Consider the following 17,259-nt stretch of genomic DNA (forward strand, 5'->3'; position numbering starts at 1 on the left):
ATTTAAAGTAGTAGAGTCTTTAAGGTTTCGTATTTTCTTCTCCATGGGTTTAGACTGGGATTTATTCATTTTATTTCCGCTGATTGTCCTTAAACTGCAGCCGGCTGTATCACTCTGTTTGGAGGCTTTTTTTTTTTCTCTGCATGTTAACAGTGATGCTGACCAGAAGTTCAGAACCGGAACCAACCTGATTAAGGCCCAGATGTCATTCTGCTCAGCAGAGTTCTGGTAACGAGCCACTCATATTGGACTGAGATGTGTTGGAGGAGGGAGGCTTCTTAAGGTTGCAGCACCGTAGCTCTCTGGGATCGGACTTGGACATCCCCGCTTTGAACTATCTGCATTCAAATCTGAAGCACTTGTTTAAATTTTCCCTCTGCTCACCATCCTCTTCCCTGCTGGTTAATCTGGTCCAATCAGGCCTGTCCTTCTGATTGCAAACTCAGTTTGCTCTCTTTAAAAGTAAAGTAGTAACCAGACACTGTACATGTTCCAGCCAATAAAATCGCAGGGTGTGGGTTTGACGTCATTGCTTTTTCTCTGGATTTAGACTTGGACAACTATTATTGTCATTTTGTACACACAGTGTATAAAAAATGACATTTGGTTTTGTAGAGCTTTCATGACATTTCCATTTCTTAAAGTGCAGCATTGATCATGTAAACAGTGTGGGAGAAAAACATGGTGCAAAAAAACGCATTGATATGGAAGTTCAGAGCATTAATATATATGGTGCAAATGTGAAGTATTTTTGGTTTGGTGTTATTTGTGCGATGCACACTCAGTGATATGATTTAGAGGTTTTTTTCAACAGTTCAGCTGTCTGATAGCGGTGGAGAAGAAAATGTTGGAGAATCTGGCGGACCTGGATCGAATGCTGCAAAGTCTCTTCCCAGAGGGCAGTAGGGAGAACAGTCCATGGGGGGCGGGCTACAAATACAACAAGTACTACAAACAAAAACGTAGGCTTTCAAAAGCAAAAGAGAGATTAGCGGAAAAGAAATAGACCAACACACTAAAGAGAAATACAATCAGAAAAAATGGAGACAATAGGTTCCTCGATGCAATGTAAACACAAAGCTTGCAAAGACCTAAATGATGAAAACACAGTAAGAGCGTACAAAGGATCAAGGCTGCAAATAGCAAAAAATAGATCAAGATGAAAAAAAATCTGTGAACTATCTTAGCATAAGTAGTGCACCAGACCACAAGGGGAGATGATCGTCAAGTCATATTGGACCAGAGCCTTAGTAAGGACATAAACTGGAGGCTCAGAGAGTCAAACCTGTAGCCTGACCCAATGAATACTGAAGGAACCGAAGCTAAGAGCTGAAATGTTCAGTGTCTCAATGGTCAGGTCTTATATCAGTTATTGATCATCTCACTCTAGTGGTCTAATGTTGTGTATTAATCTGCACTAATCATAAGATAAAATAAAGTTAATGTTTTATAAGTTTAAAGTTGTTTTCCCAAATACTGTTATAAGAGCAATTCAAGGCCAGAGAGGAGAAAAGCAGAGCAGTGAGTATGTGTAACTATTGCACCTGGCCCCAATAGGAGTGAAGTCTGCAGGACAACGCAGGGTTGAGGCCCCTTAGTGATAAGAAAGCACACTCAATAAAAATGAAATATTTGACATCTCAAGGTTGCCCAGCTCAGCAAAATTTGGCCATACAAAAAGAGTTGTTATTTTCAAGGCACACGGAGCGGTAATGGTCCCAGAAAGGGTGATGCTTTGACTAAGATACGAAGGGGGAGCAGTAGGCCAGACTGACATGGCTTGAAGCAAGGGAAAGATGTGTTCTGACATGTTTGTGACTAAACCGTCATAAGTTTCTGATTTGAATGCACCAGATGTTTTCATGGCCTGAGAGATTGCTCTCACAAGAATGAGATGTGTCTATGAATGTCACCGTGTTTTGCAGATAAATATCAATGTGACCTTTACCAAAGACTGAAATATGTTCTGAAGGGGGTTTTCCACCGATAAGAAATGTATAAAAGGGAGCTGTGTTCACCATTTGTTCAGCTTCGGCTCACCGGTGACCAGCTCAGTGTGAATGTGTTGTGTTTAGCAATAAACACACTGGACCCTGACTCAGCTGCCTCTGCCTAAATTTTTTGATCTTTGTTTGAGACTTTTTCTGCTTTTTAAGAACTTTGAATTTTTATAAAACTTAGCTTCAATTTTAAGTCGTCAAGAAGAGAATTATAGACGACATAATTGGCGAGCCAGCTGCAGGAGGAAAGCAAAAAGGGGACGTCGGACGATCTGCAGGCACCAGCTGGAGAGCGTGGAACCCCAAGGGCCCATAATTCACCATTAAAGGTGAGTCAATTCGTTTTAATTTTCTAAATTAGTGGGGAACCGGCCTCCGGCTACTGCTTGTGAGTGTCAGGCGTCACAAAGCTCTCCTAAAAAGAACCTAGTTTTCCAAATTTAATAAAGTAATTTCCAAATTTGATAAGAATTTATATAAGAGTATATAAAGGCAGATTAAGCTGAGGAAGGGTCCAGGTATGTATGAATGTATGTATGAATGTATGTTTTAAGTGTTATTAATGTTTGTGTTAAACTGTTCTGTGTTTAAATTATTTTGTAAATAAGTTAAGCTTAACACGGGTTGTTCTGAGCGGATGATTGGTAAAGGGACAGATTGATACATAGTCTGTGGAAGCCATAAATCCGGAACCAATAGTGTACGCGTGTTACGTGAGGGTATCAGTGACTAAGGTAGTCAGGGTGCTCCACGAGACGGCTTAAGTAGTATTAAGGTATTGGAATATGTGCCACTGTAGGAAACAGTGAGGAAAAGGTATTGAGAGGCTAAGCGATAGCCAGGCTAAGGGATAGCCAGAATATTACCGGTTACGCGATAATCGGAGAATAGTACCGCTCGACCATCCGGAGGACGTCTATGCATTTCCAGTTATCTGGGTGCAGCCGGGGCAGCAGGGAAAAACGTATATGCCACTGTAGGAAACAGTGAGGAAGAGTATATGCCACTGTAGGAAACAGTGAGGAAGGAAGAAGTGCACTGTAAATATATATAATCATTTGTCTTGTGTGTCTGTGTTAGTGTGTAGAGTGAAAGAGTTGAGTAACTGAGGGGAAGTAAGGGGTGGGTGATATTAATAAATAAAGATTATAATATAGATAAAGCTTAAAGATATAATAATAAATTAATAGAAGTAATTAGTACAGAATATAGTTAAAAAGAATAACCTGAAAATTAATAAGGATTGGAAAACAAAATTGATAACTGAAAAAACACAAGAGTTATGAGAATGAAATAAATTAACAAAATTCCTAAATAAGATTGGAAGAAATTGGAAGCTTTATAAGATAAAGATATTATAAGTATATATTATTACAAACTATAGTCTACATAAAGTAAAATATATAAAGTATAGAATTAGTGAAAGTGCAAAATAACATTACAAATTTGTTTTATTAAAGATTTTATCTCAAAATTGAAAAGATCTAAATTTAGGAAGTAAATTAACTAGAAAGAAACTAAAAGAAAATAAACACGATCTGTATTGAAGAGAGCAGAACCAGTTAAGATAAAAATTAACTGAGGATTACAAAGACTGGTGAATAAGCACGGACCTGACGGTTGAGTGACTGCTAGTAGCCATGGGAATCAATATGAGCAAACAACAGTCTGACGGGCTGACGCCAGCCAAATTGGTAATATTGACACACCCATCCAATAAACGTAAAATTCAAAAATGCATGACCAAATGGCATAAGATGACATCTGGGAAAAATCGTTGGCCTAAAGAAGGCAGCTTTGATCCTTCATGCTGTGATGAAGTTGAAGAAAGATTGAGAAATAAAGATAAAAAACGGGACCGGATGCTTTTGCATAAAAAACAGAGGCATGCTGAACAGAGAGACATCCTGCAATATTTCAAAGTAGAACACCAAAAGAGCCCAACAGCCCCTGATTACACTGATCATAAACCACCACCTTATCACCCTAGTGCAGCAGGTCAGTACCCAGTTGTGATAAAGTCAGGCAGCAGGGGAAAGATTACAGGGCAACTTAAATTAGCTTTAGAAGAAGAGGAAGAAACAGAAAAAGAAATGAGTAGCACACAGCAGGGAGAGTATGATTACAGCGGTGACTATGACGGATGGGATAAAACCCCAGAAGTAAGGAGAAAATCTACCCTTAGCCGTTCCCTACCCCCAGTACGTCGCAGACATTTACCATACCCAAGAGGCCCCACCTGCCGCTCAGAGCCTAGGACCAAGTCAACATACAAAGGCCACACAGATCCCAAGATAGAGTTATTTTTGGAAGAAACTGAATCACTGGCAAAAGAGATAAACCAGGACTTGGTGCAACTAACGGAAACATTTGTACGACTCAAGGAGCAAGAGTTGGAAGAGAAAGCACAAAATAGACGATTAAAAAATTTAAAAGAGACAATAGAAAAACAAAAAGAGAAGAAAAGACGAGATGAAGAATTGGAAAAATTGAAGAGAATGGAAGCGGAGCAGCTTATAATAGAGGCCAAAACTGATTACCCAGACCTGCCAAGCCCACGGACTTTGTCTCTGATCGAAGAGGCAGGAAGGAGAGGGGGAAAAGACATGGAATATGAGGAAGAGGGAGGTGATGTGTCCGAATGGGAGGACAGTGAAGGCTCAGACATACTGCCAACTACAAACCCATTCCATGAGGGGTTCAAGGAGGAAAGCAGGCCAGCAGCAAAAGAAAGGAAGCCACTCACAGCTGAGTGTGACGTGGGGCTACAGATAGTAAAAAGCGGCCCTAGCCAAATGGTGACCAGGTCCAAAATGCGACAGCAGAAGACGGAACAAGATCAAGGAGGGACCTATATGGCTCCCTTGCTGTCTAAAGGACCTCATGATGACAGATACGTGCCATGGTCATTTATGGACATGATAACCCTGGCTGGAAGGCTGACCCCATTGGCAGATGGTGCTGACAGATGGATAGAAAAGCTGGAAGAAATCACTGGAGGCATCAATCTGGCAGCTGGAGACATCAAGGCTCTGCTAATTAAAACAGCAGGACACTCAGTAGCCAGAGAGGTGTTTGACGAAGCCCAGCTTCCAAGGGTCATGACCTCACACCAGTATGACAAGATACCATTCAACCAAATAAGACCCAAGGTGTGGGCAGCCCTAAGGAACAAATACCCCACCTGCAGTGATCCAACTAAGCTGAGACAAGAATGCCTAAAGGATGATGAAAGCCCCGCCCAGTTTCTGCACAGGTTCCAACAGAAATGGAAAACAGAGACTGGAAGTGATGGGAATGAACTGAAAACATCTGGCCCTCTATTCAGAACCTACATCAGAGAGGCCATGCCCAAAGAAGTACAAGCCAAACTGGACGGAGTTGTGGGGCTCATGAAGATGGACTGGCCTCTGTTCTCTGAGCATGTTATTCACTATGTAAACATGCATCGGGCCGAGAAACGGGCCTTTGAGGACCAAAGCAAGATGCTGGCCACCAAGCTAACCCAGTTGCAGATTGGGGAATTGTCCAAAGCAAAGAAAGAGAAAGAGAAGCCCAAGCATCAAGCTGCACTGACTGTGGTGGCCACACCCCCAACCGAGGGAGCACCAACAGGGGAGGCAGTGGTACAAGCACCAGTAGTGTCTCCTGTTATTCCTCCACCCACACAGCAGATGCAGTATCCAGCAGCGCCACCTGTGGGAGGTGCCCTGCCACAGCTGACCCAACCTCAACCAGTCCCTCCTATTCATGTGCATCTAAACCAAGGAGGAGGTCCCCAACAAGCAACGTTCGGAAGGGGACGAGGGGGGCCACCCATGCGGGGAAGATGGAGGGGCCCACAAGGAGCCCCAAGAAGGCCCCCTCAAGGCCAATACCAGCAGATGCCACAGGCCGGTCCAGACATGGGACAACAGCGAGTGAGAATGCAATGCTGGGGATGTGGACAAGTTGGACACATGCAAAGAGACTGCCCCACTAACCCATGGATGGGACCCCAGCCCCCTACTGCTGGACCAGCCACCTATGGAACGGGACAAGACACGTACTGGCTATAGGGGTGCCCAGAGAAACCTGATGGAGAGGCCATTCTACCTGTATTAACCCAACGTCCACAAACAGAACCCACCATTGATGTCATAATATATGACAGCCATCATCGCTTTATGATTGATACAGGAGCGGCCTACTCCTGTATAGGAAAAAGTGGAATTGGCCTGCCTCTCTCAGCATCAAAGATTCGAACAGTAGGTTTCTCTGGGAAGACCCAAATAATACCCATGACTAAGCCAGTTCCCATGATCATAGGTGAAAAGACTGTGTATGCACCACTACTTTACTCAGAAGATACGCCCATAAATCTGCTGGGTAGAGATGTGCTGTGCCAGCTCAATGCAAAAATTAAATGTACCCCTAATGGAATTTCTTTTGAAGCAACAGACAAGAATGAAGCCTACATGATGCCAATGGGCCTGCAAATGACCCCCCAGATAACAAGCCATGAGCCAGAAGACCAAGTATTTTGGCTGAAACTCACATCACCAACCTCCTTCCTCCAACTAGAGTGGGAAACATGGAGACCCCTGATAATGAATCACTATGAGAAATCTAAAGAACCTTTTCTTCCTCTCCATTGTACCATGTTTTATGACAAAGGCAAAACACATGAAGACTACGAGAAAAGCTGGGATGAAGACAAAAATAACAAAACAACTGTCATCCAGTATGCTGACATAGTGGTTGGACCACAAGGAGCTGCAGCTGTTGTCACATTTCCTGATAAAGATGTAGCAGAATGGTTCCAGGTTACCAACTCAGCACCACATGTCACATTACTGATTGCAGACGAGTATGAGTCACATGATCTAGGACCCATGGTTCAAAAAGCCAAGCAAGTCACCGAATGGATTGCTACAGCATGGGACTGCATTAGCATGTCAAAAGATGGACTGTTTTTCAAGATCTCATATTCACAAGCTGATGAAGTAATTGCAGAACACATTAAAGTTCCTGGGAAAAGACAAATGGCAGTGGCGGCAGAACATGAATCCCTATTAGAACAAGTCCCAGAGCAGGTATGGTCTAAAAGTAAGACAGATGTAGGATTAGTAAAATCAGCAGACCCCATCAAATTCACCATTAAACCAAATGCTAAATTGCCCTCCCAAAGACAGTACCCACTTAAACGAGAGGCAGTAGAAGGAATACAGCCTATCATTACAGGATTAGAAACAGCAGGAGTTCTTAAACCAACAGTAAGCCCCTGTAACACCCCAATTTTTCCCATCAGAAAGCCCAACAGTAATGACTATAGATTAGTCCATGATCTAAGATTGATTAATGCTATTGTAGCAGAAGAAATACCAGTAGTACCCGACCCACACACACTACTGAGTAATATACCTCCAGGTACCAAATGGTTTACTGTGATTGATCTGTGTTCAGCATTCTTCAGTGTACCGGTCCATCCAGATTCCCAGTATTTATTTGCATTTACGTACAAAGGCCAACAATATACATATTCGCGATTACCACAGGGTTTCGTACACTCACCATCAATTTTCAATCGTGTACTGGCAAATGACTTAAATCACCTTGACATACCATCTACAATGTTGATGTATGTTGATGATATTCTGATTTGTTCTGTTTCTAAAGAGCAGTGTGAGAGAGACTCCATTACAGTGTTGACTGCTTTGGCAGAAGGAGGACACAAAGTAAGTAAACAAAAATTGCAATTCTGCCAGCAAACAGTGGAGTATCTCGGCAGGCAACTTAGTGGGGACAAGAGGTGTATTGCACCGTCCCAACTGGAAGCCATAACCCAAATGCCCAAACCTCAGACTGTTGGTCACATGTTGTCTTTCCTTGGCATGGCAGGTTACAGCAGACCGTGGGTGTGTGATTATGCCATCAAAACGGCTCCACTGAGAGCAATGATTAAAGCCGCAGGTCAAGGACACCAGTCGGCTCAATTACAATGGACAGATGAGGCAGAGGGTGCGTTCCAGCTGCTGAAACAAGATCTCCAAACTGCTCCTGCTCTGGCCAATCCAGATTATGGCAAACCATTCCATCTCTATGTGGCTGAGCGACAAGGGTATGCATGTGCAGTATTGATGCAAGACACCCCAACAGGTAAACAGCCAATTTCTTATTACAGCACAAAATTAGATGGTGTCGAAGAAGGTTTGCCTCCCTGCTACCAGGGTTTGGCAGCAGCAGCCTTCGCCTACAAAAAGGCCTCAGTTATTACTATGGGCCACCCTGTTATTCTGTACACATCACATCAATTACATGCACTGCTCACCAGCCCACGCTTTGTGATAACCCAAGCTCGTCGAACAGGTTATGAAGTTCTGCTTTCAGGACCTGATTTAACAATACAACGTTGTACCACCATTAACCCAGCCACAAGAATGGTATTGCCCACAGAAGGTGAGCCCCATGATTGTCTCCAGGAGACGGACACCTTCATGAAGGTAAGGGAGGACTTATACAATCATCCAATCCCATCTGATCTGACGCTGTTCGTAGACGGATCATGCGTCAGAGGTGACACAGGGAATAGAGCTGGATATGGAATAGTCCAACTTAACCCCGATGGGACCTTTACCAAGGTACAATCAATGAGTCTAGATCAACCTTGCTCTGCCCAATTGGCAGAGATAAAAGCATTAACAGCTGCATGTAAATTGGCTACTGGTAGAAGAGTGACAATCTATACTGACAGTGCATATGGATATGGGGTATGCCATATAAACGCTAGCATCTGGAAACAACGAGGGTTTGTTAGAACAGATGGCACCCCAGTGACACATGGGCAAGCTGTAGTGGAGCTAATAAAAGCTATGCAACTTCCATCTGCGTTAGCTATTGTAAAATGTGCTGCTCATCAAACAGCAAAAACACCTATTGCCATTGGAAATAACTTAGCAGATGAGGCAGCTAAAGAAGCCACAGGTTCAGCAGTACAGGGACCAATGGTTCATGTAGCTGAGTGTGAACCCATTACTAATTTGGCCTCCTTAATAGAAGCCCAAAATAACGTATCTGAAGCAGAAAAACGCCTGTGGGTACAAAGGGGGGCGGCTCGGTTAACACACCCCCACGATGGATTGTGGCGTAGTTCTCGAGGACATTTTGTACTACCTTTGTCCTTATTACCGACAGCCATTAAAATAATGCATGGACCTGATCATTGTTCACGAGCCCAAGTTGTTCAAAAGTTACAGGCAGTTTGGTGGTCACCTTATATGACACCTATGGTAGACAGAGAACTGGCCTTATGTCCACATTGCCCTAAGTACAATGTGCGTAAAATGTTTACTCAACCCTTAGCACATATCCCTATGCCAGACGGTCCGTTCCGCCATCTGATGATGGATTACGTAGACATGATAACTCGGGTTCAGGGAAAGAGGTATATGTTGGTGGTTGTTTGTAGGTTTAGCAGATGGGTAGAAGCATGTCCCACTGCTCATAATGACCACAAAGCAGCAGCACGGTTTTTGTGTAAAGAAGTTTTTCCCAGATTTGGCATGCCTGACACAATATCATCTGATAACGGACCACATTTTGTTTCACAGGTGATCCAGCAAATGTTTAAACTGTTGTGCATAAAACAAAAGTTTGGTTGTGTGTATCATCCCCAGTCACAGGGATCCGTGGAACGAGCTAACGGGATCCTGAAATCGAAGATCGCTAAGATAATAGCTGACAGCAACAACCGTTTGACTTGGGTGGACGCCTTGCCTGTTGCATTAATGGCAATGCGTTCTCAAACTAACCGCATAACCCATCTCACTCCTCATGAAATGCTTACAGGTCGACCAATGCCTCTCCCACAGGTTCGAGGACCCCAGCTGGCAGAGATTTCCCTAGCACAGCTTGAGCGTGAAATGGGGGACTACCTCAGGTCCTTAACCCGCATTCACAGGCTTATATTTCAACAGGTGAAAGCAGCTCACAGCCGAGACGAGACACACATTCCAGTGGACGTCAGGGACGTTCAAGTGGGTGACAGTGTGTTCATACGAGTCTTTAGACGTCAGTGGAACGAGCCTCGTAGGGAAGGCCCCTTTAAAGTTGTGCTTACCACTCCCACTGCCCTGAAAGTCGAAGGTAAGCCCTTCTGGTTTCACAAAAACCACTGCACCAGGCATCGGCCTCCAGACCCACCTGGACTCGATCCAGGACCGACGGGCTCTGCGCATGCTGACAGGGCAGCAACAAGTCTCCCTCCGCAGCACCCCTCTACTAGCTCACAAACTTTAGATGTTGCACCGGTGTCGGGCACTGATGCATCCCCACTCCCCTCAACGTCAGGCGTCCAAAGACGTTCGGCCCGCTTGGCAGCTCGCCAATCGCCAGGGTCAGGGGACTCTGAGGATGACAGTGTTCATTCTTATGCTTCCCATCCACCTTCTGATTCTGGTGGCAATGATGATGATCCTTCTGCCACTGAGACTTCTTCTGGGTCTCACCCAGATCCATCCGTCGTTCAGGCACTGGACGAACTTCTTTCTTCTGGCCCATCAGATGCTGGTGGAGTCCTGTCCCCTTCATATCCCTCACCTGCACCTTCCCCTCTCATCCCCTCCCTTTCCCCTTCCTCCTCCGAAGCGAGTGGGCCGCCGATCCACTCGGTCCCGCCCGCCCCATCGCCGTCTGGGCATCTCCCGTATGCGCCTTCTTCAGACTTTGATTAACTTTCTTGTTGTGTTAACCCTTTGTGGGTTAACAAGGGGGGATCTTATGAAAATTAATACTAACAGTGCACACACACATTTAATGCGTCACACACAAACATGTGCACTAGCAATGGTAACACTAGCTACTAACCGAGGGGTAATCAATAATAATGATGGAGAAAATTTATCACTAATGCATGTGCAAATCAAAGGATATGATTATCTAATGTCTGAGGAAATTTTAGGTAACTCAATGGGGAAACATTGTATGGCAGTATGCCCTGCGGGCTTTGAACGCACCATACAAGTGCCGATCCAATTGGTCGTGGCGCTGTCTGTATATAAAGGGCCATCCCTCACCTGGTCATCATGTTGTCCTTCCGGTTCAGACCTCGGTGTTTGTTGGCGCAGCACGCCAGCTGCATACGGATGCGCGCTTGAATGATGCGCTTTAAACTAAACGCTGATCAAGCCTTCTTGTGGTGTCCCATACAAGCTGCCTGATTCTTCTCCTTGTCAGAGGCACTACATAGAGCTCAGTGACGCTGCTGTTTGTCCTTGGCCGACTGTTTCGTCTGCTGTTTCCGGCCGGCAGTCCGCCTGTAGGCGTCCGTCGCCGGCTGCCTGTTACTCTGGCTGTCGGCTCCATGCCCGCCGTCCTGGTCAGCGTGAAGCTGCTTCCTGTTTCTCGTCCACTGTGACTGATTCGGGCCGGTCTGTGACTGGCGTGTACAAATTCTTTTGGTGAATCTTTGTGCAGTGTCTGCTGCGGCGTGGGGGTTCATCCCTAAACTTACCTTATTGAAACTACTGCTGCTTGATTTTTGTGAACTGAACGTTTTTTTTAATATGAAATGTGGGATTTGACTGTCTTTTTATTTTGACAGAAACGGCCATCTCCTGGTGTTGGTGGTGGACCTTCTGGGTGCACGATTTTCTTTTTGTTTTGTTTTTTGCTGTGTTCTTTTGTAGGTCACTACCCTGATTTACACTGCCAGCCTGGAGTTGAGCTGTGACTGTTATTTTAATGTGTGAGTGGTTTTAATAGCTTTGTCTAATACTGTAATAAAATTATTGAATCTGGTGAGATTGTCTCAAGCCTCCTCTTTAGCGGGCCTGTGTGCCTTCAAGGTAACTTTCCAGGGAAACTATTGCAACCTTACATTAAATTTGCAGTTTTAAAGTGCAGTTACCAATTTGGATCACTCGGTACCACTACATTTTGGCGTTGCTGGTAGGATTTTCTTTTTTTACAGTCTTGAGGCTGAGACACTCTCACTTTTTTTTGTAATATTTATGTTGAAGCAGTAATTTTTTTGGTATTAAGGACAAACAGCAGCAGTTCATTTATTTTCCTGAGCTGGTCATTTGTAGTAATGGAGGAAGAGCTACTGGAATTGAAGACCCTGGTTGCCCAATTAAAGGCTGAAAATGAGAAGCTGCGTGCAGAGCATTCACCTTCCACATCGAGCTCCAGTACTGTGCCATCTTTAGCTTCTGCACCACCTGCTGCCCAATTAACGGACAGGTTAGTGTTTGTCCCACGTGATCGTAAGTGTCCTATGTTTAGGGGACGGATGGGGATCAGTGTGAGCGAGTGGTTGGAGGAAGTACAGGCATGTATGCGGGCACGAAATCTGTCAGCAGCAGATCAGGCCTTCTTTTTGTATGACCATTTAGAAGGAGAGGCTAGGGATGAGATAAAATATCGATCTAGTCATGATAGAGGGGATCCGTCTAAAATAATTTCTATCCTGAAGGAGCTTTATGGATGTAATGAGTCACATGTTGCATTACAGGAGGCTTTCTTCTCCAGAAAGCAACTAGAGGGGGAAACATTACAGGAGTTTTCCCTTGCTTTAATGAGCCTCATGGAGAAGATAAAAGCCCAGGCACCTAGGGAAATGCCTAATGCTGAAGTTCTTTTGCGTGACCAATTTATTGAATATGTTCTTGATGGTGCGCTCCGTCGTGCACTTAAACAGTATGTACGTCTGAAACCGGCAGCGACATTGCTTGATGTCAGAGGTGAGGCTATGAGGTGGGAATTAGAGGGCTTGCCAGCTAGTTTGCGAGGTCGGAGTAATTATCTGCCTCCAGGGCCCAGTTTCCAGTTTGCTGTGCGTGGTGGGTTACCAGCAATTGCTAGCCCCACTGGGGAGAGATTAATGAGATAAAAGAGCTGCTAAAACAGCAACAGGAGCAGCTTAATCAGCTTGCACAAAGAATTACTCTCCTCCAAACTGCACAAGAGCGTAGTCGCTCTCAACGTTACAGTCCTGTTATATGTCGACGATGCCAACAACCCGGACATATTGCTAGGGAGTGCAGGGCACCACCTGTGCCCTCCAATCAGCCATCAGGGCAACGTCAGGGAAGCCAGCTTCCGGAAAACTAGCGCCCACCGTGTTGCAGAGCCACAGCTCGGGTGGGGTATCCATAGGCTCAATGACTGGGTTGTGTTCAGAAGATGCACCTAAATTAATTGCTTCTTGCCCACATATTGAAGTAACCATGGCTGGAGTAAAGGTGCCTTGCCTGGTCGATACTGGTTCAATGGTGTCTACTGTTACAGAGAGCTTCTTTAATGAATTCTTTGAGCCGGGGGGTGAAGAGCGTTTGAGAGCTTGCCACTGGCTACAGTTAAAAGCAGCCAACGGTTTACCTATCCCTTACATCGGTTACTTGGAAGTATCTATTGAAATGTGTGGCAAGCTGATGCCCCATTGTGGAGTGTTGGTGGTGAGAAACCCTCCTGACAGCGGGTCAGGTGCCGTTCCTGGTGTGTTGGGGATGAATGTCATAAATAAGTGTTACAGAGAGCTATTTGGACAGCATGGTAATGCTTTGTTTAGTATGACTCCAGTGGTGGAATCTCCCAAAACCTTGGTTAATGCTTTACAGAAATGTCATGCAGCTGAAAAGCAGCAGATTCCTACCCAGCCTAGTAAGGTTAGGGTGCGTGGAAGGAAGGCCTGCCGCATTCCAGGAGGTGTAATGAAGATTGTGCCTACCACCTGCTGTGAGAGATACTCAGGCTCTACTGTCTTGTTTGAACCATCTGAATCTGGCTTACCAGCTGGCTTGTTAGCATCTCCTGCCCTAGTTCAGGTGATCCGGGGGACTGCTTATGTCCCAGTGGTAAATGTGGGCCACACAGATGTGTTGCTTTACCCTCGTACCACTGTGGGAACTTTAAGTAGTGTTGGCGTAGTGAGTCTCCCTGCGGGTGTAACTGAAGTCCCATTATGTGTAAATGTGTCCTCCCAAACAGTGACTGCTCCCACCACAGATGGGATTAAGGAGATTGATCTATCATCCTTGCCTGAGGAGGAAAAGGGTCGGGTGCGTGCCCTATTGAGCAAATACACTACTGTGTTTGCCACTAATGAGCAGGATTTGGGTTGTACCAACCTGATTAGCCATGACATTTCCTCTTCTTGATGACGTTCCCGTTCGGCAGCGCTACCGTCGAATTCCTCCCTCAGAGTATGAACTTGTGAAGGACCACATAAATCAGCTCTTGGCAGCAAATGTAATTAGGGAAAGTTCCAGCCCTTATGCATCACCAATTGTGCTGGTTCGCAAAAAGGATGGCAGCATTAGGCTCTGTGTTGATTATCGTCAACTTAACATCAAAACACGGAAGGATGCTTTTCCACTCCCTCGTATTGAGGAGTCCCTTGATGCTTTGACAGGGGCCCGGTGGTTTTCCACAATGGACTTGGCCAGTGGTTATAATCAGGTTCCTGTCACAGAGAGTGATCGCCATAAAACTGCATTTTGTACACCTTTTGGGCTTTTTGAGTGGAATCGCATGCCTTTCGGCCTATGCAATGCTCCAAGCACGTTCCAACGATTGATGCAGCGCATTTTTGGTGACCAGCAATGCCAATCCCTCTTGCTATATTTGGATGACATTGTGGTGTTTTCATCCTCGGTACAGCAACATCTTGAGAGGCTGGATTTGGTGTTAGGGAGGCTTCAGAAGGAGGGCCTTAAAGCCAAGCTGAGTAAGTGTCATTTTTTCCAGCAGGAGGTGCACTATCTGGGCCATGTAATTTCTGACCAGGGAGTAGCCACTGACCCAGCCAAAATTGAGGCAGTAACAAATTGGCCTGTGCCCACCACGGCCACTGAGTTGCGTTCCTTTCTGGGATTCGCTAGCTACTACCGTAGGTTTGTGGAAGGGTTTGCTAAGATGGCTGCCCCTTTGCATCATAGAGCGGCAGAGCTAACTGGGAAAGGGTCTAAAAAGAAGGCTGCCCAGAGCATTGGTGGAGCCTGGACAGCGGAGTGTCAACAGAGTTTTGAGGCTATTAAAACAAAGCTCACTTCTACTCCAGTCCTTGCTTATGCAGATTTTTCCCTCCCTTTCATTTTAGAGGTGGATGCAAGCCACAGTGGGTTGGGAGCGGTCTTGTCACAAGAACAAGATGGTAAGATAAGACCCATTGCTTTTGCTAGCCGTGGTTTAAGATCTAGTGAGCGAAATATGTCAAATTACAGCTCAATGAAATTGGAGCTGTTGGGCCTGAAATGGGCAATGACAGAAAAATTTAGAGATTACCTTTTGGGTCACAGGTGTATTGTCTACACAGATAATAATCCTCTGAGCCATTTTGAATCCGCTAAGCTTGGAGCAGTGGAGCAGCGCTGGGCAGCCCAGCTGGCTTCCTTTAACTTTGAGTTGAAATATAGGCCTGCTAAGTCCAATCAAAGTGCTGACTCCTTGTCTCGTCGTCCTTGTCCGGATCCCCCGGAAGTGACATCGGTGGGTTCAGGTACTCTGGTACCTCAGCCATTGCAGCAAGCTGTGCAGAGGGAGCAAACTCAAACCACCCAGTGCTCTGTAACTGTCTTTCCTTCTTTGAACCCTGGTGATCTCCATGTCCTCCAGCAGGCTGATCCGGTCCTTCAAGAAATTCTTTCCTTTTGGCAAAGAAAAGAGCGGCCAACCCGTATGGAGCGGCAAGGGCTTTCACAATCTGCCCTTACATTGCTCAACCAGTGGGATCGCCTGACTGAAGTTGATGGTCTGATGTATCGGCAGGTGTTTCGCCCAGATGGCGGTGGAGCAGTATACCAACTCCTCCTGCCAAAAGCCCTAACAAAGGACATCCTGAATCGGGTCCATCAGGAGCATGGGCACCAGGGTGTGGAGCGGACTTTAGCGTTGCTACGGTCTCGCTGCTATTGGCCAGGTATGTCAAAGGAGGTAGCAGACTGGTGTAAAACCTGTGAGCGATGTCAGGTTGCCAAGGATGGCAAACCACCTGCTCGTGGCTTCTTGGGTCATTTGCTGGCATCAAAACCAAATGAAATTTTGGCCATGGATTTTACTTTGTTGGAGCCAACTTCATCCGGCTAGAAAATGTTCTGGTAATGACTGATGTTTTTTCGAAATACACATTAGCTATCCCAACCCGGGATCAGCGCGCTTCTACCGTAGCACATGTGCTAGTTACTGAATGGTTTGCAAAATTTGGAGTGCCAGCACGCATCCATTCAGACCAGGGCCGCAATTTTGAAAGCACTTTGATCCAACAGCTTTGCAGTCTGTATGGTATCATTAAATCTCGTACCACGCCTTACCATCCAGCTGGTAATGGACAATGTGAACGCTTTAACAGGACGCTTCACAATCTGCTGAGAACTTTGCCCACATCCCAGAAAAGAGACTGGACGGCGTGTTTGCCCCAGTTACTTTATGCATACAATACCACCCCGCATCAGTCAACAGGTGAGTCACCATTTTTCCTCATATTTGGTCAAGAACCACGTCTCCCAGTTGACTTCTTGCTGGGAAGAGTTCAAAACCCAGTAGCTGGAACTGTTCATGAGTGGGTAAAGGAACACCAGACTCGCTTGCATATAGCATTTGAGGGTGCTAGAGACAAACTGAAGATTTCTGCCAAACACAGAAAAGCAAATTATGATAAAAAACATCAAAGAAGCTCCCCTTGAGGAGGGACAATTTGTATTAATCCGAAATCTGGGGAGTAAAGGTCGGCAGAAAACTCAGGATGTTTGGAGTTCACTGAAACATATTGTTACTGAAGTCCCCAGAGAGGGTGGCGCAGTGTACTTAGTGGCACCGGTTCATGATCAGACCAGGGTAAAAAGGGTACATCGCTCTTTGCTGAAGGCTCTAATTGGGGCTGAGGCACCTGTTCCAGTTCTTGAAGTTGCATCTCCTGAACATTATTCTGTTTCAGATGACGAGCAGTCATTGGAGGGTGATTTGTTCCTGAGGCCGTGGCCTATGGAGCAAGTAACATCTGACCCACCCGTTGCTGTGGCTTCTGGTGGTGGTCCTTCAGCGACAGGGCCTGATGGGGCTCCTTCTGGCGTAACCGCTAAGCAGCCTGCCTCGTTACCACTGGAATCAGCTGCAGAGTCTGGTCCCAGCGAGGTGCCCGTGCGTAGATCAGTACGATCAACGGCTGGCCAGCATCGTAATCTCTACCATCTTCCAAGGCCAACAGTAAGAGCAACGCCTTCATCTAGTACCATGTCTGCTGTATTTCGGCCTTGGTATTAAGTTGGATCATCGTCGGGACGCC

The sequence above is a fragment of the Cyprinodon tularosa genome, unplaced genomic scaffold (assembly GCF_016077235.1).
Source record: "Cyprinodon tularosa strain WSP-4 unplaced genomic scaffold, ASM1607723v1 ctg180, whole genome shotgun sequence".
In the NCBI taxonomy this organism is placed as follows: domain Eukaryota; kingdom Metazoa; phylum Chordata; class Actinopteri; order Cyprinodontiformes; family Cyprinodontidae; genus Cyprinodon; species Cyprinodon tularosa.